This window comes from Mustela lutreola, chromosome X (genome assembly GCF_030435805.1).
Source record: "Mustela lutreola isolate mMusLut2 chromosome X, mMusLut2.pri, whole genome shotgun sequence".
Lineage (NCBI taxonomy): Eukaryota > Metazoa > Chordata > Mammalia > Carnivora > Mustelidae > Mustela > Mustela lutreola.
This window is the reverse complement of record NC_081308.1, coordinates 101,582,566-101,605,670: the sequence shown is the minus strand read 5'-3', so window position 1 is coordinate 101,605,670 and position 23,105 is coordinate 101,582,566. Positions and strand designations below refer to the sequence as shown.

General features: G+C 39.4%; 1 long non-coding RNA gene and 1 other non-coding gene across 4 annotated transcripts in view; one reads left to right on the top strand and one right to left on the bottom strand.

The window, feature by feature from the left end:
• LOC131821911 (uncharacterized) overlaps positions 1-23,105 on the top strand; it is a 101,169-nt gene that overhangs the window by 34,110 nt on the left and 43,954 nt on the right. The window contains exons 3-4 of one of the 3 annotated variants that reach the window (XR_009350014.1): positions 13,756-13,791; positions 16,525-17,784. The exons of 1 other annotated variant lie outside the window; for it this stretch is intronic. This is a non-coding gene — a long non-coding RNA (uncharacterized LOC131821911). Of the gene's footprint in view, positions 1-13,755; positions 13,792-16,520; positions 17,785-23,105 lie in introns of those variants that run through there. One more of the 3 variants, XR_009350015.1, reaches the window with a different exon arrangement.
• LOC131822267 (U6 spliceosomal RNA) lies at positions 21,572-21,678 on the bottom strand. Its single transcript, XR_009350149.1, has one exon. It is a non-coding gene; the product is annotated as a U6 spliceosomal RNA (small nuclear RNA).

Genomic DNA, 23,105 nt, shown 5'->3' with positions numbered 1-23,105 from the left:
GCTCTTCTGACTGAGCCAGTTGGGTACCCTAAATTGGAGGTTGGTTTTAATAACTTAGGAGCATGTTGGGGTATGGGAGGCAAGGGTAAAGGCAGAGGAAAACAATGATTTCAGTTGCTGCCATGTCATGACTGCAGCCAAGGATTGGGTAGAAGCTTTCTTTCTCAAGGGCTGCTAGGAAGGTGACTAGGGTGGTGATAGAAAATTGGGGGAACTCCAGTAATTGTTTGATGTCCTTAAGAGTTTAGGGGGGTTTCCACTCCCAAGATAATGATACTTTGTCCAGCATCATGAAGATAGTGCAACCCTGAAGAATTTGTGCTTTGTAGCTCTAAGCCTTCTAAAAGAAACATTTCTGGATAGGCTCAGGAATGGTACATTATGATAGCAGAAACTCAGAGAGTTCTTCAAGACCAGTGAGACTCTGGCCAGGACACTGGGAGAAATCCCAGCGATTGGTCTTTGGAAAATGGTTGGGGCAGAGGGCATCAGCAGATATTCTGCCTCTCTAAGATACATCTGGAAGGTCACTTTCTATATACCCCATTCATTCAAGTCCAGATGATCATGTACCTTAGGAGACTGAATTTAGGTTAGACCTAGATGCCTCAGAGTGGGTGTCATTTGAGAAAATACATTTATGGTGGTCATTTACACTTAATACATTGAAGACACAGTGCCCTGGAAAATCAAGAACACTCCATTTTTCTTCTTTACAAAGAACACCAGGACATTATGACCACTTGTTAATCATTTGGTGAAACAAAGAGCCTTACCTCACATCTTGCACCAAAATATATACTTAAATGGAAACAGAAAACACAAAAGTATGGTACAAAATGTTACATATTCATATAATCAGTGTGTAGAGGCCCTTCTAAATACAAAGACAAAGAAAATATAAAAAGAAAAAAATGATAGATTTGACTTCATAAATTTTTTTTAAATCCTGAAAAGGAAAACATACCATAAATAAAATTGAAAGACAAATGGCAAACTTGTCAGCATTTGTATATATAAGTGTTAGTAAACCAATGTGGGTTCGCTCCTCGGTGAGTCCAATGGCACCAGGTTGAGTGGTCCCACAGAGATCATGGGGAATGGCTTCCAAAGCTCTGACTCCCCAAGAGAGGGTGAATGGGTTCCTTCCGTTTAGTGTTAGGATGAATATTTAGATAGGGAAGCCTTGTCATCCAGTGTAGAGGCCGGCAGAAAGTCCCGCATGTTCCTTAAGGAAAGATGCCTATATATGCATTGTATGTTATGTAAGAGATTTTAGTATTATAATGAGGTAAAGGTAATTGGAGGTCATTCCAGACCTCCACACACATTTTAAGGCCTCACTTCATGGTCTATCTGCACAGGTGCACGTCAGGTTTAGCTCAAAGGCATCTGGGTGGTCTGGGCCAGTGAGGTGTTGTCAAGAGGTTGCCACTTACCTTGGGGGTGCTTTTGGGTTTCATTTGCCCAGAGTCAAGAGGAAAGCCGGAGTGAAGAGCTTAGAGGAAAATGTAAGACAAAGATTAGTGGGTACAAGCAGGTGGGTAGTGAAGGCCAGATCTTAGGGTCTAGTTGGTAACATAAGGAGTACTCATAAATCAATAAGAAAAATATAAAAAGATGAGTAGAATAATAGTCAAAGAGCTTGAGCAGGGAATACACAAAAGAACAAATAAACATAACACAGTCTGTCAATTTCACTAGTACTTGAAGAAATGCAAACTAAAAGATTGAAATAACGAGATTTTGCACATTTTGGCCAAGTTAGGTGTCCATTGTTCAAGAACTATGAGAAAGGGCACTTCATATGTTGCTACTGGCAGTTTAAATTGGTACTGTATTTTGTAGGGTCGTTTGGTAATAAGTCTTGAGGCCTTAAAATGTGTGTGACATGGATAATTTTTGAAATACCTCTCAGTGTGTCTCATTTTTGATACTGTGATACCTTTCCACCACTAAGTCTCTAGGAAATGGAGAGAGTGAATGCCACTTTGAGAAGGGACATTTTGTCTTGTCCACATAGGAAGAAGTAAAATATAAACCCTTTCTGTTCCTGTAGGCAATGGCCTCAGAAGGAGAGTGGAGTGGTCCCAAAGAAGTTTGAGAGATGCTTAGAGCAGTAAGTAGGGCCTGCATCTCTAAATGTAGGCTAGGGAAACAGTAGGCTCCCCTAGAGAAGTATCGGGTTCAACATGATCCTATTGAGATAAAAGTTTAAAAAGAGTGTGATGGGATGGTGAATTGAAAGAAAGAAAAAAAATCATCCCCTAGTTTCCTATGACACTTAGATTGATGTAGCTGGGACCTACAGAAGGCTCTGGAAAGTTCCTGGAACCTGGGCCAGCTCACTCTCCAAATAACACTGGAATGAGATGCCAATATATTGAAGTATTTTTCTCTGGATCTCGGGATTTACAATGATCTTTGTATATTTTTATTTTCTTTTTTTAATTTTAAGATTTTATTTATTTATTTATTTATTTATCAGATAGAGAGAGGGAGAGAGAACACAAGCAGGGGGGACAGCAGGCAGAGGGAGAAGCAGACTCTCTGATGAGCAGGGAGCTCCATGTGAGGCTTGATCCCAGGACCCCGGGGTCATGACCTGAGCCGAAGGCAGATGCTTAGCAAACCGACTGAGCCACACAGGCACCCCTATATTTTTCTTTTTGATGAAACATATTTTCTGATTTCCTTCTAGTGAGCGTACTTTGTGAAATGAAGGGGAAAAAAGGCAATAAGGGTCCTAAAGTTTCAGGTTCCTTGAAGCAGAGCTAGGGTATCTGGTTGGCAGATTTGTGGTAGTTGCTGATGTGTCTTGCAGGAAAAATGGGGTGGCCATGTGGGACTGGCTACCTCATTGGCCCAGCCCAGTGCAAAATGAAAATGATTTTTTCAAAAGCAAGAAAAAAAAAAAAAGACTGTTAAAAGTACTAAAATACAAAGCTTTTTTCTTCCACAATATCTTCTTGGCTCACATGAATGATCCATTGTCCCGTTGAACTTAACTTACAACACATAAATCCAAAGATAAAATTATTAAGAATTTCAAGATGACAACAGCAGAGTCTTAAATCAAGCACTGGCCCTTGTGAGTGTGAGCTCCCTGTGATTGCACAGATTATACTCCCTTGAGCTTGGCTTTGTGGGCACAAAGGGAGGAAGCCTGGTTCTAGATACTGCGGGCCCAAGGCACTCATGAAACTAGCAATGTCTCTTCTACTAGCTGCAGAACAATTGGGAGTGACACACTTCATTGCAATTCAGATCAGGCCTCTCTGCTCTGGTGTGCGAAGCTGATAGTTTACCCCGTGGGTATCACCTGTCCAACGGGGATAATAGCTCCAGTTTTGCAGGGCTGATAATAGAATTAAGTGGCAGGACATGTAAAAATGCTTGGCCCAGCGCCTGGCACCAAAAAGGATTCGAGGAACGTTAGTGGCATACCTTTCTTTTTTAGGTGTCCATTTGTCTGTCAGCACTTAGGCAAGTGGGGACCAGGGCTAAATGGAAGAGGTACTACTAACCCCAGGACAAAAAGGAACTAGTAAGAGAGGGAGAGTGGCCTGCAATAGAACTAAGGGGAAATGGTGACTGCCACCCCAATGCGGTGGCCATTCATATGTAATCTGGGGACACAGAGCACAGAGGGTGTCTGGGTGGCTCAGTGGGTTAAGCCTCTGTCTTCAGCTCAGGTCATGATCTCAGGGTCCTGGGGTTGAGCCCGCTTCCCTCTCTCTCTGCCTACTTGTGATTTCTGTCAAATAAATAGATAAAATATTTTAAAAAAAAAAGAAAAAAATTCTGGGGACACAGCATCAAAGACCACCTACCCTTGCACCCTCCGAAGTAGTGTGGTAGTTTTTCTTTTTATAAGCTATATTTCCAGTCTCATGCAATTTAGCTAATCTTAGCTGATTCTTAGAAAACCAGCATCAAAGGGAAACAGTAGGGGATGAGAAAAAGAGTCTAGACTTAAATCACAATTAAGAGAAAAGAGGATATAATTTCTGTTACTGAGAATAAGTGGAGTGTAGAATTAATGATATAAAAATGCTTTCTGGAATTTCATTAATTAGAAAAATATGTTTTCAGAGGAATAACTTGTCAGCCACAAATTACTGGTTTTTAGTTAAGATCAAAAGGCCTTACTCTATATAACAGGCAATTTAAATGAAACCAAAACATACATCTATTTAACATGTTATATATTGCAGTATTAAGGCATAATACTAAGAATTAAGAGCAGAGTTTTAATCTCACATCTTAATTTATGAGATTCTGGGTGATAGAATTAGATTTTATAGTAATTTATATAGGCTTGCTTCATGGTTTAATTTTAACCATATATTATTGTTCCTAATTCAAATGTCAGAGGCTTAGATTAAGAACTTAAAGAGGATTTAAATTATGGGCTTCTGCTGTTTTTCACTTGCCCGATTTACCAGTTGCAATAAAGCATGAATTATAGCCTTGCTCTTCTCTGGAAACCATGACTAATACTAGAAATAATAATAATTGTTACCTCTCCTAAATCAAGAGACACAGCATAAAAGCAGTAACTGATTTGGGATGTGGACAGGAGATTTATTTTAGAGTGAGAGTGAAAGATTGGTGATTTGCACATATTTCAGGGGAAAAGATGTAGGACTGGTTTTGTGATAATCAGGCAGTTGTTACTCAAGAGGGACTGTGAGAGACTTTATAGAGAAGAGAGGTTATAGAGGGTTGGGAGAAGGACCTGTGTATAATTCAGAGGTCGGGGTGCAGCTCAGTTGGTTAGTGTGTGTGTGTGTCTGTGTGTGTGTGTATGTTTCTTCTTCTTCTTCTTCTTCTTTTTTTTTTTTTTGGAGAGGGAGAGAAGGGGAGGTGGAGAGGGAGAGAGAGAATCTTAAATAGGCTCCATGTCCAGTGTGGAGTCCAATGCAGGGCTCGATCTCACCACCCTGAGAGCAGGATCTGAGCTGAAATCAAGAGTTAGACTGAGCCATCCTGGTGCCCTGGTTAGTATATATATATTTAGTATATATATATTTTAAGTACACTTAAAACAGAGGATCATTGTTTTAGAATCCTTGTTTTCTAATATGACTGTTTAACTATAAAACAATAATGTAAAATATCAATGTTAGGGATGCCTGGGTGGCTTAGTCAGTTAAGCATCTGCCTTCAGCTCAGGTCATGGTCCTGAGGTCCTGGAAACGAGCCCCACATTGGGATTTTCAATAATTTATATGCAAAAGAGAATTCAGTCTTTTTTGTTTGTTAATTTTATTAACATATAATGTATTATTTGTTTCAGGAGTACAGGTCTGTGATTCTCCAGTCTTCCATAATTCACAGTGACCACCATAGCACATACCCTCCCCAATGTCCATCATCCAGCCACCCTATCCCTCCTAGCCCCCTCCCCTCCAGCAAACCTCAGTTTATTTCCTGAGATTAAGAGTCTCTTATGGTTTATCTCCCTCTCTGGTTTCGTCTTATTTCATTTTTTCCTCTCTTCCCCTGTTATCCTCTGCCTTATTTGTCAAATTGTCCATATCAGTGAGATCATATAATTGTCTTTCTCTGATTGACTTATTTTGCTAAGCATAATGCCCTCTAGTTCCATCCACATAGTTGCAAATGGCAAGCTTTCTTTTTTGATGGTTGCATAGTATTCCATTGCGTATATGTACCACATCTTCTTTATCCATTCATCTGTTGATGGGCATCTAGGCTCTTTACATAGTTTGGCTATTGTGTACATTGCTGCTATAAACATTGGGGTGCCTGTGCCCCTTCGGATCACTACATTTGTATCTTTGGGGTAAATATCTTTCTGGGTCATAGGGTAACTATTTTTACCATCTTAAGGAACCTCCATGCTGTTATCCAGAGTGGCTGCACCAGTTCACACCCCACCAACAGTGCAGGAGGGTTCCCTTTAAGAGAGTTGAGTCAAGAGCACTGAACTAATTAATGTGTTCCTGGTAAGTGTACAGAGTCCAACTGAAGTAGATAGGTGTCTCTCATTTGTCATTCATGGATTTAGAGAAACACCAAAATCAAGAAATTCATTTAGTAAATACAAACAGCAACCTCATTTTTGTGCACGTATTTTTTTTTACAACCTCATTGTTTAAAAAAAAACAACAAAGTTGCTGCTTTTATATCTATTCCCCCCCATCTATCATCAACAAATGTGCCCAATTTGGAGATGCATGGCTGGCTCAGTTGGTAGAGTGTGCGACTCTTGGTCTCAGGGTTGTGAGTTTGAGTCGGTGTAGAGATTACTTAAAAATGAGATCTTCAAAAAAAGAAAGAAAGGAAGAAAGGCCCCATTCTTTTCCTAGGGTAGTGGCTGAGTTTAGGCTCTGAAATTAATGTGGCTTCATACGAGATTCTGCTACCTCCCATGTGATCTTTGTCAAATTGCTTAGCCCCTCTGTGCCTCAGTTTCTTCTGTGAAATGGGGAAAGCAATGATTTCTATTTTGTAGGGTTGTTATCAGCCTTAAATATGAAAATGCACATAAAACACTTCACATGGTATTTAGGATATAGTATATAGTGAATGCTCAGTAAAGTTAGCTTTCCTTGCTCTATTCTGGAATGATAAAAGACAGCAAAGAGTTACTTTGATCAGCATTTTGTGTCTCAATGGCCACTGTTTTGATACATTAACATGGCTCAGTGAGCAATACAACCATTTTAACCATTAGATTGGGAATAGTAGAGTCACAGTTTAGTTTACTCATAATTTTTGGGACATTAAGCAGCTGCCAGTCAACTGCATATTTAAACAGATCTACTTTAGTTTTTTAAAAAAATTCTTATTTTATTTATTTAATTTTTGAAAATGATTTCATTTTCTTGTCAGAGAGAGAGAGCACAAGCAAGGGGAATAGCAGGCAGAGGGAGAAGCAGAAGCAGGCTTCTGTGGGACTCCATCCAAAGACCTTGGGATCATGACCCCACTGGAAGGCAGATGCTTAACTGACTGAGCCACCTAGGTGTCCCTAAACAGACCTACTTTATACATTGTTATTTTCCATCAAAGCAAATAATGTTTTTAAAAATATTTTATTTCAGACAGAGAATGAGAGAGAGAGCACAAGTTGTGGGAGAGGGGTAGAGGGAGAAGCAGATTTCCTGCTAAGCATGAAGCCCGAATTGGGGCTGGATCCTGGAACCCTGTTAAATTTCATCATTTGTATCCGTAGGACCAGTTGGCCAAGCTCTTTTTGAGTCATGATTCTGGATCATGACCTGAGCCAAAGGCAGACACTTTAACCCACTGAGCCACCCAGATTCCCAGCAAATAGATTTTTTAAAAAAGATTTTATTTATTTATTTGAGAGAGAGTGTGTGTATGCACTCATGTGCTTGCGCACAAGGCGGGGGTGTGGGGCAGAGGGAGAGGCAGACTCCCCGCTGAGCAGGGAGCCCAATGACTCGATCCCAGGACCCCGAGGCCACAGCCAGAGCTGAAGGCAGATACCTATCCAACTGAGCCACCCAGGCACCCCTTAAGCGAATTGTTTAACAAATGATACAGACTTAATCTGATGAAGCGGTCTGAGAAGGGGAATGGCAGATCTAAAATGGGGAAAGCATTAGAAATGGCACAAAACTGAGCTCTCATAGCGGAAAAACATATGAGGCAATATTAGCTAAGTCATCCTATGACTGGAATTTGACATTTTACAGTGCTTTTGCTCTTAGTCATCCTACTCTGTGACATTTTGAGTAAACCATGTTACTTATTATTTTAGTGTTAATCACGTTGTTTTTCTCTAAAATATGTAATTGAAAATTCTGCTGCATGTGTATCATTTTTTTTAATAATCAGGAAACCAAATTCTTTGCAGGGCAGTATGGCTCCAATGTGGTGGGCAAGTCAAGGAAAAAAATGAATTCCTTAAATTCTGCTTTGCAGTAAACTTACCAGAAACGTAGCAGTTGTGTTCTATGAAGATTACCCATGTCCATTCAATGCCATGGTGTGTGATGACAGGGGAAGGCAGAAACTATGGTCTTCCTCAACACTTTGACTACAGCCTGTGTGTTTTAGCTAGAAATAGAGCAAGGGTTTGTTGCAAAGAGTGCTTCTTCCCTAGCGTGCATTTCACTCCCTTCCCCCCATGACTAGAGACGGCTGTCCTTTTGCCAGCTGTTGTGTTCAGTTGTCTGGGTTATTTTGGGTGGCAGTGGGCTGATTCCAGTGGGAAAACAGTTGTATATCTCTGCTTTTTAAAATGTTCTGTTCAAATGTATTATGAGAAATTTGGGGGTGGAGATCAGTCTTCCTGAAACCGTCTGAGTTCCGAGGGATTGGCTAGGTTGTAAACTTCAGAAGCTTGCAGAACATAATAAGGAAACCAATCATTTACCACTGTAGAAGAGGTTTCAGAATAGCTCACTGAGCAAAGGAAGGCTGTGGACACTTTGCAGTAAAATGTTTGGCTCTTCAGATAACCTTTGGGCACGGGGAAATGGGGGGATGTGAGTGGAATTGATAGATGGCTCAATCATTTGGACTGGTAGCCAGCTCATTACCCAAAGAGATGGATTGATGAGATCCTGGAGGGATCCTAGCTTCACCAGCAGAGCTCTGCTAAAGCCTTGTCATGTGTTAAACATTTTCATCAATAATGTGGGTGGAAACTTGAAAAGCATGCTTGCCAGATTTAAGGGTATCATAAAGATGAATGAAATGGATCCAGAATCATGACTCAAAGAGAGCTTGGCCAACTGGTCCTATGGATACAAATGATGAAATTTAACAGGGATACGTTCAAAGGTCTATACTTAGAAATAGCTCTGTCTTATTGATTGGCTGAATGGTTCATACTTCTATACAGTTAGTTTGATTACCACCTGTGTAGCTTTGGGCAAGTTACTTAACCTTGTTTGAGCCTCAGTTTCCTCATTGGTAAATATATGCTTATGGTTTTAAAAAAATCCAATAGTGCAAAGGGACATACAGTGAAAAAGTAAGTTCCTTGAGCCCCCAGTTCCCCAGTCCTTTTCTCCAGACATTTAAAATGCATTCTTCCATGGGTGCCTGGGTGGCTCAGTCTGTTAAGCATCTGACTTGGGCTCATATCACCATATTAGGGTCCTGGGTTAGAGTCCCAATTCTGGTTACTCTCTCTCTGCCCCTTCCCCCTGCTCGTGCTCTCTCTTTCTCTCTCTCTCTCTCTCTCAAATAAATAAAATCTTAAAAAGAAAAGATATTTAAGAGTGCCTATTTTTCTTACTCCCTCATAAAAAATAGTGCTATTAAGACTTCAGATCTTTCACAACTTAATAGGTGAAAATGGTATCTCACTGTAAGCGTGTGTCTTTTTAATGAGTGAGCTCTAGTGATTTTGACATTCTAAAAGCAATTTCCTTTTTTGTGAACTGTCAGTCCATATCCTTTGTCTCTTTATTGATCTTTTCCTTTTTGAGTTGTAGGGCTTCTTTATATATTAAGGAAACTAGTGATGTGTGTGATATGAATTGCTAATATTTGTCAAGCCTGTCTTAAGTTTGGTTCTAGTGTTTTTTTCTAGGCAGATCTTTTAAATTTTTATGCATGCAAATTGTTCAGTATTTTCTTTATGGCTTCTAGATTTTATGCACTGTTGAAACTTCTTCCCCACTTTGGGATTATTTTTAAGAAACTGTCTATTTTTTTAATGATTTTTAAAAAATGTTTAAATCTTTGATCCATCTGGAACCATTGTGAGGTAAGGAGTGTTTTTTCCTGCAGAGAATTTTAATTTTTATTGATGTCAAGTATATGAAAATTTTCCTTAGGGCTTTTGAATTTGTGCTTTGTTTAAATGGACTCTTCTTATTCCAAAGTGATAAGCATAGCCCGTTAATTTTTCCTAATATATTTTAGTTTCTTCAGAACTAATCCCATCTGTAATTTATTTTGGTACAAGGAATGTAGTAGGGATCTAGTGTATGCCCAGCCAGTTGTTACTATGCCATTTGTTGAATATTAGTGTTTCCTCCACTGATTGGAAATGTGGCTTTTATTCCTAAAGTCCCATATATGTTTGTCTCTATTTCTGGACTATATTCTGTTCTGTTGCTATGTCTGTCTTTCTGTTTATGTATCAGTATCCAAAGGTTTTAAATACCATGTTAAGCAACAGGTTGCTTAACTATCTATCCCGAGTTTATTAAGAGCATTTGAAATACACAGTCAATGTTGAATTTTATCAGATACATTTTGGCATCTATGAAGATGATCATATTATTTTTCTTCCCTGATCTATGAATATAGTGAATTATATTAATGGATTTCCTGACATTAATATTTTTTACTTTCATAAATAGACCACTTGGTGATTGGTGGTATAATTCTTTCAATAGGCTATGTAATTAGTTTACATCTGGCATAATCTGTTTGCCTTGTTACTCATAAATGAGATTTAGCTCAAGCTTTCCTTGAAATTTGAAGAAGGTAATTTGGATTCTTCCCTGCCGTGAAACAATCCTATCAGAGTTATTCAGTACTTGAAGATTTGGTCAAATTTACCTGATACTTCTGGGCTTCCTCGATTGTTAGGGTATCCATTAACAACATTTCCAGTTTCTTTCATAGTAATTATTGGGCTAATTTTGGTGATTCAAATTTTCCTAGGAAATTATCCATTTCACATAAGTTTTCAAATTTATTTGTATAGAATTGAGTAAATTATTATATAGTAATTCTTTTGATTTCATCTCTATGCATACTTCTCTCTTTTTAATTTTGTTATTTTTATCTATGTCTATAAAATGGTGTTTTAAAAATAGTTTTCATGGAGTGCTTGGGTGGCTCAGTTGGGTGGGCTTCTGTCTTTGGCTCAGCTCATGATCCCAGGATCCTGGGATTGAGTCCGCATCAGGCTCCCTGCTTGGCAGGGAGCCTGCTTCTCCCTCTCCCTCTGCTGCTCCCCCTGCTTGTGCGCTCTCTCTTTTTACTAAATAAATAAAATCTTTTTTAAAAAAAGATTTTTTGGGGGGCGCCTGGGTGGCTCAGCGGGTTAAGGCCTCTGCCTTCGGCTCAGGTCGTGATCCTAGAGTTCTGGGATCGAGCCCCGCATCGGGCTCTCTGCTCAGCAGGGAGCCTGCTTCCTGCTCTCTCTCTCTCTCTCTCTCTCTCTCTGCCTGCCTCTCCGCCTACTTGTGATTTCTGTCAAATAAATAAATAAAATATTAAAAAAAAAGATTTTTTTTAATATAATGTTTTGTTAAAGATTTTAAAAATCTTTTTAAAAAAAATCTTTTTTAACCCACTGAGCCACCCAGGCGCCCTTTAAAAAATCTTTTTTTAAAAAAGATTTTATTTATTTATTTGACAGAGAGATTACAAGTAGGAAGAGAGGCAGGCAGATAGAGAGAGGGGGAAGCAGGCTCCCTGATGAGCAGAGAGCCTGATGTGGGGCTCGATTTCAGGACCTTGAGATCATGACCTGTGCTACAAGCAGAGATTTAACCCACTGAGCCACCCAGGCACCCACTAAGTAAATAAAATCTTTAAAACAAACAAAGAACAGTTTTCATGAGATGTGGTTCACAGTACAATTCATCCATTGTATTGTGTTTCCAAATGTATCCAAAGTGTACACTATAATAGTTTCAGTGTGTTCACAGAGATCTACAGCCAGTGCCACAATCAATTTTTGGAGACATTTAAGACACAAAGGACAATTTTCAGGACACACCCCCAGAAGAAACACTGTGGTCATTAGTGGTCATTCCTAATTTCTCTCTAAGGTCATCAGGTTTAGGCAAATACTAATATCTGTATAGATTTGCCAATTCTGGACATACCATATAATGGAATCATAGTATGTAGTCTTTGTGATTGCATGTCACTGTATTCATGATATAATATGTTCATGATCTATGCTAAGACTTTTATACTTGCAAATATACAATATTTATATGGAATATAAACATACTTGAAACCCAATGTGCAATGAATGATAGCTGCCACTATTTCATTACATTTTGTTTTTTTCTTTTCCTGTTACTGTGCCAGCAATCTTAACAGTTTCCTTGTCACTGTAAACTGCCGAGATTAGCCTTCTACTTCAAATCAGCAAGGCCAGCATTATCCGATTATGGCCCAAGAATGGCCTAATCTTCAAGACCAGCTGCCATAGGATAGCATAGGCACCCCTTTCATCAAAATTGTGACATTTTCTTCTTTCATATTTGCCCCTTGTAATAATGGAAATGCTGAGCAAGAATACAAGAAAATATCTACATTTTGCACTGATTTGTTTATTGCTTCTCCCAGCATTTTGACAATACATTCAGAGGGCATTTACTCGGAAATAGCATTTCTCTGGAAGTTTTTTTTTTCCCCCTTTTGTCTTAACTGTTGTTACTTTGAGTTTTCCAAAAGAAGACTAAAGTTGTGTTCAGACTCCCTTAATTTCTTTTTTATTGTCCCTATTTCTTTTTAATTTTTAAGATTTTATTTATTTATTTGACAGAGATCACAAGCAGGCAGAGAGGCAGGCAGAGTTGGGTGGGGGAAGCAGGCTCCCGGCTGAGCAGAGAGCCCGATGTGGGGCTCCATCCCCAGACCCTGAGATCGTGAGCTGAGCTGAACGCAGAGGCTTAACCCACTGAACCACTCAGGCACCCCATATTGTCCCTACTTCTTAAAAAAAACAACAACAACTATTGTTACTGCTTACCATCGTAATGCCTGCTTATTGTAAAATGAAACAAAAAATTATAATATATAACAGATATTGAAAGTAGGTTGCAATGCAATCCTCTAGAGACAATCTTAACAGTTGAGGGTGCATTTTTTGTGTGCTTATCCCAACATCCACATTACTTTAAGTATTCATATAAAATATGTACATATACATGAATTTTTATGCCTTGCCCTCCTTTTTTTAACTTATTTTTTAAAATAGGAATTATTTCAAACATGGAGACAAGAATAGGAAGTAAAATAATGAATACCTGGGTAACGCACCACCTAGCTTCATCTTTTTTTTTTTTTTAAAGATTTATTTATCCATTTTAGTGAGCAAGAGAGAACAAGCTGGGGAAAGGGCAGAAGGAGAAGGAGGGAGAGAAGCAGACTCCCTCCTGAGTGGGAAGCCTGACAACGGGCTGGATCCCATGACCCCGCGATCACAACCGGAGCCAGAAATCAAGAGGCAGACACTCAACCAACGTAGCTACCCACATGCCCCTCTTCATTAAGTCTTAATATGATGTTTCAATATTTATTTATTTATTATTTTATTATAATTACTTTTAAGATTTTATTTATTTGACACAGAGAGAGACAGCGAGGGAGGGAATGCCAGTGGGGGGAGTGGGAGAGGGAGAAACAGACTCCTGGCTGAGCAGGGAGCCTGATGCGGGACTCAATCCCAGGACCCTGGGACCATGAGCTGAGCTGAAGGCAGACACTTAACAACTGCACCACCCAGGTCCTCCCCGCTTTTTTAAAAGATTTTATTCATCTATTTGACAGAGGGAGAGAGACAGCGAGAGAGGGAACACAAGCAGGGGGAGAGGGAGAGGGAGAAGCAGGCTTCCCTGCTGAGCAGGGAACCTGATGTGGGACTCAGTCTCAGGATGCCAGAATCATGACCTGAGCCAAAGGCAGATGCCTAACCGACTGAGCCACCCAGGCACCCCTATGTTTTCATATTTAAAAAAAGATTTAGAAAGTAGAAATGAACATGTTCAGTGTTTCTGTACTCTTTATATTATTCATTCAGCCTATTCTCCTTTTTCTCCATAGATAACTGCTGTCACAAATTTTGTGTTTATCATGTAGGTACCCATAAACATTAAGTAGTTTGGTCTCCTAGGAATTTTTGGACTTCATGTGAATTGTGTCTATTTATGTGTGTGTGTGTGTGTGTGTGTGTGTGTGTGTGTATTTCTGCAGCTCACATCTTTGCACTTAGTTTTCATTCCACTTCTCAACCATTTTTCCTTGCTTCTTCCTCTCCCTACCCCACTCCTGCTCTCCAACCTTTGGGTGGATTAATAAATCTTTCTATGTTCCCTTTATTTTTTCTGCTGGTTGAAAAGCTATGTATTGTATTTTTATCTGTTCACCCCTTAACATTTAATGATACTTAAATATACTTTTTCTTATAGCGTCAACAAATTATTCACTGGTCCTGTCATTTTGAGCACCACTACAGGGGTCTGCACATGCTTTATTCATTTATTTTTCCCCTGTGTTGTTATATGAACTGTTCTCCATGCGTGCACAGCCTCCCCAACTGTCAACGTCCCACAGCAGAGCCAAAGGCAGATGCCCACCCAACGACTGAGCCACACAGGTGCCCCTGTGTGCAGGTTTTTGTGTGGGCATAAGTTTTCAACTCATTTGGGTGAATACCAAAGAGCACAACTGTTCATTTTCATGGCATGAGTATGTTTAGTTTTTTTTTTTTAATATCTTATTTACTTATTAGAGAGAGAGAGGGACAGAGAGCACAAGCAGGGGGAACAGCAGAGGGAGAGGGAGAAGCAGGGTCCCTGCTGAGCAAAGAGCCCTACATGGGGCCTGATCCCAGGACTCTAGGATCATGGACAGAGCCGAAGGCAGCCAGTTAACCTACCAAGCCACCCAGGGGCCCTGAGTATGTTTAGTTTTATAAGAAACTGCCAAACTGTTATCCAGGTGACTATGGCAGCAGTGAATGAGAATTCCTGTTGCTCCACATCCTCCCCAGCATTTGGTGTTGTCATTATTTTGGATTTTGGTCATTCTAATAGGTGTGTAGGGGACTCTCATTATCTTAATTTGCAATTCCCTGATGGTAAATGATGTTGAGCATCTTTTTGTATGATTATTTGCATATATATGACATATCTTTCTCTATTCCTTTACTTCTAACCTATATGTATCTTTATATTTAAAGTGGATTTCTTGTAGACAACATATAGTTGGGTCTTGTGTTTTGATCCCCTTTGATAGTCTTTGCCTTTTAATTGGTGTATTTAGACCACTGACTTTTAAAGTGCAGTTGGATTAACATTCACCATATTTGTTAGTGTTTTCTATTTGTTCCCACTTTTGTCTTCTGTACTTTCTAATGCCTTGTTGGTTTTATTGGAGAATATTACATGATTCTGTTTTCTTTCTTAGCATTTTAGCTTTCTTTCTTCTTTTTTTTTTTTTTTAGTAAAGTTTTTATTTATTTATTTATTTGTCAGAGAGTGAGAGAGACAGAGCACAAGCAGTGGGGAGTGGCAGATAGAGGGAGAAGCAGGCTCCCTGCTGAGCAAGGAGCCTGATGCAGGATCCGGTTCCAGGACTGTGGGATCACAACCTGAGCAAAAGGCAGATGCTTAACTCATTGAGCCACCCAGGCATCCCATCAGTTTTATTTCTCAAAGAATTTTTTTTGAAGATTTTATTTATTTAGGACAGAGAGAGAGAGAACATGAACAGGGGGCAGGGACGGAGGGAGAGGAAGAATGAAAAGCTGACTGCCCACTGAGCAGAGAGCTGCACTGGCTTGATTGCAAGACCCTGGGATCATGACCTGACCAAAGGCAGACACTTAACCAAATGAGCCGCCCAGGTGACCTTAATATTTTTTTCAAGATTTTTATTTTTTAAGTAATTTTCACACCTAAGGTGGGGCTCAGACTCAAAACCCCGAGGTCATGAGTTGCACGCTCTACAAACTAAGACAACCAAGCACCCCTCAGTTACCCTTTCTGTATTTTTTTAGTGGTTACCCTAGAGTTTGCAGTGTACATTTATAACTTATCTAAGTCCACTTTCAAGTAATGCTGTACCACTTCATAGGTAGTGTGCATACCTTCCAATAACAAAATAATTTTAATCCCTTCCTTTTGCCCTTGTATCATTGCTTCTCACTCATTTCATTTATATATAAGCATCCCTAGATATGTGTATTTTTAAAAAAATATTTATTTATTTATTTTTAGGGAGAGAGCGTGTGAATAGGATGAGGGGCAAAGGGAGAGGGAGAGAATCTCAAGCAGACTTCCCACTGAGCGTGGAGCTTGGTGCGCGGCTCAATGCCGTGACCCTGAGATCATGACCTGAGCCAAATTTGAGAGTTGGATGCTTAACTGACTGAGCCACCCAGGCACCCCAAGTATGCAGATTTTTTTCAATAAATACAGTACAGTTCTGTATCTGCTCTTTTTGATTTTCTTAATAATATTTTCTTTCCTCTAGCCTACTTTATTCTATTAATGCAGTATATAATACATATACAAAATATGTGTTCATTGTTTATGATATCAGTAAGGCTTCTGGTCAACAGTAGGTTATTAGTAGTTAAGGTTTGGAGGGTCAAATTTGTATGCATTTCCAGCTGGGCTGGAGGTTGGCATCCCTAACCCCTGCCTTATTCAAGGGTCAACTGCATGTATAACTGAATAGATTATTGCTATTATTACTTTGAACAAAGTATTATCTGTTAAATCGATTAAGAATAAGAAAGATAAACGTTTTTATTTTACCTTCACTTACTTCTTCAATGCTGTTCTTTCCTTTTTTTCTTTTAGGTAGGCTCCATGCCCAGCGTGGAGCCCAGTGTGGGACTTGAACTTATAACCCTGAGATCAAGACCCGAGTTGAGATCAAGAGTCAGATGCTTAACCAACTGAGCTACCCAGGTGCCCTGATGCTGTTCTTTTCTTTGTGATGACCTGACCTCTATCATTTTCCATCTCTCTGAAGAACTTCTAACATTTCTTGCAAGGCAGGTCTGCTGGCAAAAAATTCCCTCAATTTTTGTTTGAGAAAAATCTTCATTTCTCCTTTATTTAAAAAATTTAGTTTTTATAAGTTTTTTTTTTTAAAAAAAGATTTTGTTTATTTACTTGACAGACAGAGATCACAAGTAGGCAGAGAGGCAGGCAGAGAGAGAGAGGAGGAGAAGCAGGCTCCCTGCTGAGCAGAGAGCCCGATGCAGGGCTCGATCCCAGGACCCTGAGATGAGGCTTTAACCCACTGAGCCACCCAGGCACCCCAAGTTTTTATAAGTTTTTATTCAAATTCCAGTTAGTTAACATTTGGTGTAGTATTAGTTTCACGTATGCAATAGTGATTCAACCCTTCCGTACATCACCCTGTGCTCATCACGACAGTGCATGAAGGATAATTTCAGAGTACAAAATTTTTCGTTGGTGGGATTTTTTGTCCCAACACTTTAAATATTTTACTCCACTTGCTTTCATGATTTCTGAAAAGTTGGATGTAATTCTTACCTTTGCCCCTCTATAGATAAGGTGTTTTTTCCTCTGGCTTATTTCAAGATTTTTTTCTTTTATTGTTGATTTTCTGCAGTGTGAATATGATATACCTAGGTATAGTTTTTTTGGGCATTTATTCTTCTTGGTATTCTCTGAGCTTCCTTGGATCTGTGGTTTGGTGTTTCAAATACTCAGTTATTATTGCTTTAAATATTTATCCTGTTCCTTTCTCTCGTTCTTCTGGCTGTCCCGTCATACATGTTACTCCTTTTGTAGTTGTCCCACAGTTCTTGGATCTTAGGGTTTTTTTTAGCTGTTTTTTTCCCCCTTTGCTTTTTCAGTTTTAGAAATTTCCACTGGGGCGCTTGGGTGGCTCAGTCGGTTAAGTGTCCGACTCCGACTCTTGGTTTCAGCTCAGGTCATGGTCTCAGAGTCGTGAGATTGAGCCCCGCATCAGTTCCCTGCTGAGCTGGAGCCTGATTAAGGTTCTCTCTCTGCCCATCCCCCCAAAGAAAAACAAAAAAACCAAAAACATTTCTATTGAGATCAAGATCAGAGACTCTTTCTTCAGCTATGTCCAGTCTACTAATAAACCATGAAGGACATCCTATACTTCTGCTATGATGTTTTTTATTTTTAGCATTTTCTTCCAATTCTTAGAATTTTCATCTTTCTGCTTACATTCTCTGATTGTTTTTGCATATTGTCTACTTTGCCACTAGGCCCCTTACCATAATCATAGTTGCCTTAATCATAGTTATTTTATTTTTTAAAAAATTTTATTTATTTATTTGACAGAGAGAGAAAGAGGGAAGGAACAGAAACAGGAGGAGCAGGAGAGGGAGAAGCAGGCTTACTGCGGGGCAGAGAGCCCAGTGCAGGGCTCGATCCCAGGACCCTGGGATCATGACCTTAGCTGCTTAACAACTGAGGCACCCAGGCGCCCCAATCATGCTTGTTTTAAATCCTGATCTGTTCAGTCCAACATGCCTGCAATATCTGAATTTGGTTCTGTTGCTTATTCTATCTTCATATTTTGGGGTTTTTGTTTTGTTTTGCTTTTAGTATGCCTTGTAATTTTCTGTTGCAAGGTGGACATGATGTATTTGTTAAAAGGATAAATAGGTAAATAGGACTTTAGTGGTGTGGTGATAAGGTGTGAGGAGAGGGGAAGTGTTCTATGGGGCTATGATTGGTAAGCCTATGCCCTTAGACTGTGGCCTTCTGTTTCATTTCCCTTTAAATAGTATAGGATGTCTGGAGTGGTCTGGAGTTGGGTTTTCCCCTTTCCCGGAGTTGGTTAGACTCTGCTAAGACTCCAGTAGTTTAGGCTTTGGTAAAATAGTTTCTTTTGAGAGGAGGCCTTTTTAAGAACAGAATCCTCTGATATGTTTCAAAATGGTTACTTTTTTCCCTCTCCTGAGGGATGCGTGAGGGACTTTCCTCCATAGTCACTGTGAGAACCTTCTAGAGCTTCTAGGGATAAAACTCACAAAAGCATCAGGGCTCCCCTATGACTGGAACCCTGGAGTTGGTTTTTTTTTAAAGATTTTATTTATTTATTTTACAGACAGAAATCACAAGTAGGCAGAGAGGCAGGCAGAGAAAGAGAGGGAAGCAGGCTCCCCGCTGAGCAGAGAGCCCGATTCGGGGCTCGATCCCAGGACCCTAGGATCATGACCTGAGTTGAAGGCAGAGGCTTAACCCACTGAGCCACCCGGGCTGGAACCCTGGAGTTTTAAGCACTGAGAGTTGTCTATGCTTGAGCCTCCAGCAATTTGTGAGTTATAGTACAGGTTTTCCTTCACTGGTACTGGTTTCCATGGAGGTTTCTGCTTATGGGTTCCTGCTCCAGGAGTATTCAAGCCTCTGTATTTGCCTGGCAGTCTTTCTGATGTTGGGGCGGCAGTTTGCCCTGTGACCTCACTTCTTTGATGGATCTAGGAAGAGTTGTTGGTTTTTCAGTTTGGTCGGCTTTTTGATTGTTAGGATAGAGTTATAACTTCTAAGTTCCTCATGTGGCTGTTTGGAAACTGAAAGTATCTCTACCCATTTTAAAATTGGGTAATTTTTTTTATTGAGTTGTAAGAGTGGCACATATAGTCTAAACCTAAGTCCTAGTTCTTATCTTTGACTTTGTGTTTCTTTTAGTCCTTTATATGGTTTATTTCTGAGTCATACTTATCAGTCTTTTATGTTACGGCTTTGTGCTTTGCATCCTGTTTAGAAAGACCTTTGCCCCTCAAAAATATAATCCAATACTCAGAATTTCATGTGTTGTTACATTTTATTTTTAAGATTTTATTTTCAAGAAATCTCTACATCGAACGTGGGGCTCGAACTCATAACTCTGAGATCAAGAGTCGCATGCTCTACCTACTGAGCCAGCCAGGTGCTCCACTTGTTTTTACATTTTAATCTTGACCAATCTTACTGAGCTAAAGATAAAAATTTTTCTAATACCAAGATTATCTCTAGGAAAGGTGTGTAGAATTGTTACAATTAGGCAGTAATTTTTCTGTTTTGTATGTCTGGAAGCAGGATGGCCTTTGGCAAAATTGTGAAACGAGCATGTGGCCTCATCTCCTCTCATGAAGCGCCCTTAGGTCCAGTTGCGTAACGCTCTTGTGCTGTCATTTCGCTTTCTTAAAAGCTCTGCACGATCCCATGCTTGCCCATGCTCTTTAGGAAGTCCTGTCTGTGTCAAGTATTTATTTTCACCCATCTCCCTTCATGTTCAAAAGAAGCTAGTTTCTATTGATTACACCTAATGCACTATTTCTCCTAGAGGTACTTGCCTCTTATTTTCTAGAAATGCAATGACTTAAAGCAAAGTAAGGAATCTCTAAAGAGTCCTGGAGGTTGGTTTCCAGGGAGAATTTTTTTTAAAGTGAGGGACATTTCTGATGACCCAGAAAATACTCCATATCAAGTTATCCATCCAGGATGGCCCAATCTGGAAGATTTTGCTCCTAATGAGGGGCTGATGTTGAAATCATACTCATCTACTGGCCAGTGGCTAATCTCTCATCCTCCCTTAATGGACTTTTAATGTCCATGGTTTATTCCTTGAATAAAGGCTACTGATGAATTAGAGGGTTTTTAATATTTTCAAGGGTATGTCTTGTTATTTTTCAAAGATTTTTTTTTCCCCCAGGAATCTCTACACCCAAGGTGGGGCTCAAACTCATGACCCTGAGATCAAGAGCTGGATGCTCTTCCAGCTGAGCCAACCAGGTGCCCCTGTCTTGTGATTCTTTTTTTAAAACAAAGTTTCAAAACAAGATTTCACTTATTTGAGAGACAGAGAGCACAAGCTGGGAGAGGAGCAGAGGGAGAGGGAAAAACAGACTCCTTGCTGAGCACAGAGCCTGACCTGGGGCTTGATCCCAGGATCCCAAGATCGTGACCTGAGCCAAAGGCAGATGCTTAACCCACTGAGGCACCAAGGCACCCCTGTTATTCGTTAAATAGTAGTCATTTACTTCCACCCTGAAATCCAATGAGACTTTTTATGGCACTTATTTTGTATTGTAGTGATCTCTCTCTGTATTTTTTCCCACTGGTAAATGGGAGAAGTGACTGTCTGGTTCAGCTCAACTTCCTTCTAGCACTAAGCACAGTCTGGCCTCTGCATACATTTGTTTTTGAAGTAGGCCCCACCCCCAACATGGGACTAGAACTCATAACCCTGAGATCAAGAGTCACATGCTCTACTGACTGAGTTAGCCAGATGCCCCTCCATACATTTTTTAGAATATATTTTTGATTGATGAAATATAGAGATCAAATAATTATTAAGCAACCTCTGATCTCACTTTGTATCTCTGTCCATGCTGACATCACCTATTATTTTGACTTTGTTTAAACCCCAAAATGAAAGTCAAAGGATTAAGAGTTCCTTTTCTGCAAGCGTGGACACAAGCGACATGAAAAACAGTTGCCTACCATGAGACTCAGATACAGGATTTATCTGCTACTTGTATCACTTGTTAGATCTTTTGGTTGACCTAAAAATTTTAAGCTCTGGAAACAATGTTGAAAACCTCAGACCATACCAAACCACTGACCTCTTAGAGGCAGAGTAAAATTGTATGTAGCTAATATTGAAGAAATCTCAGAAAACTGTTTGGAAACTGACATGCCAGGGCTCAATGTTCAGAGATGTGTCTTCCCTTACATTTAAGAAGAGTAAGGTTTAAAATAGTTAATAATATCCATTAGCATGGTCAGAAAAATAATAGGTCTTGCCTTGGATTTTGATTTACTTTTGAATTTTTTCATAATTCAACTGATTTTCTGACCATCCAAGACTTAGTATTAAATAGTAAAAGTACTCGATTTTTGTAACTCTTTATTTTTAAAATATGGAATGCTTCATGAATTTGCATATCATCTTTGTGCAGGGGCTGTGCTAATCTTCTCTGTGTTATTCCAATTTTAGTATATGTGCTGCCAAAGCGAGCACTATAACTATTTTATTTTTTGTTTTTAACAATTTTATTTATTTATTTGAGAGAGAGAGAGAGAGAGCATGCATGCACAAGTAGGCAGAGCAGAAAGCAGAGGGAGAGGGAGAGGGAGAAGCAGGCTTCTTGCTGAGTAAGGAGCCTGATGTGGGGCTCAATCCCAGGACCCTGGGATCATGACCTGAACTGAAGGCAAACTCTTAACCAACTGAGCCACCCAGTTGCCCCAACTCTTTATTTTAAATGGCATTTGATTATGATCCTGTCTTGTGGGATTGGGCATAGCATTGTTCTATTTTGCAGTGTAGTGATTAAGGAAAATATGCTAGCCTATTTTATTTCTTGAAATTTAAATAAAAATTCTTTCTATTCCTAGGCAGATGGTGTTTTTAAATTGAATATCATGCTAATTTGTTGCAGATAATGTAAAATATCTTTGAGACTTTTAGATACATTACAGCTGAGGAACAATAATATATCTCAATACCTTTATTAAATTTTCTCGGGAGTTCAAGATATTTTGTTTTAGTGAATTATGGATATTTCTTTCCTAGTTCTAATTATCTTCTTAGTCTTATAGTTTATCACACTGGTTTCCTAGGAACTATTAAAATAAAAGCTTATAATCCTTGGCTATAAAATTGTCTAACACTCTTTCCGTCTCCACATTTTATATTTTTATAGTAGACCTGGACTGTTGGTGGTAAGATTCACATGAGAAGTCAGTTGTATATAGGAACAAATGAGTAAAATGTCTTTCCTTAAATGAGTAAATGAAACTCTAGTTGATTGGCTAAATGTCATTACAAACATTTTCATATTAGTTTTTGTCAGCACTAGAGGTATAATTAACATCTCTGTTTCAGGGCTGTAACTATGAAAGCTGTGTGAGCCTTTAGAGAATTTTTTTAAAAAAGGGTTTTCAATTAGAAACTGAGAGGCTAATGAAGGACAATTGGCAAAGTAAGGCATGGGCAATTTAGGAGACAGTCATCCTCTTCTTGGCAGTGCCCTAGTAAATAGCCTGAAATTTTAGTGCTCAAAGTGAAGGGGACACTTTAGACATTTATGTTGAATTGGCAAAGGACCTCTTTTTAAAAATCCAAACCATCAAAAGAGCGACCTGTAGCGATGTCAATCATTATTGGTCATTATGATGTTCTGAACTTATTCCAAATATAGCCATCTGTCCTCTCATGCTGGCTGTGGTTCCTCATTTAGATTCTGTTGGACAAGGGATTAGGAGTGAAGAGATGAGGCAGGTGTGGTTGCCTTGGCTGGGCTGATTACCTCATTTCTGGATTCCAGAAATAGCTTTCTAATAGATTTCCTTGCATTCAGTTTTCCTCCTCAGTCAGTCTTCGCTACTGTTTCTTTGTACCAGATTCTAAAGCGTGGCTTTTGTTTTCATCTTCTTGCTTTCTGG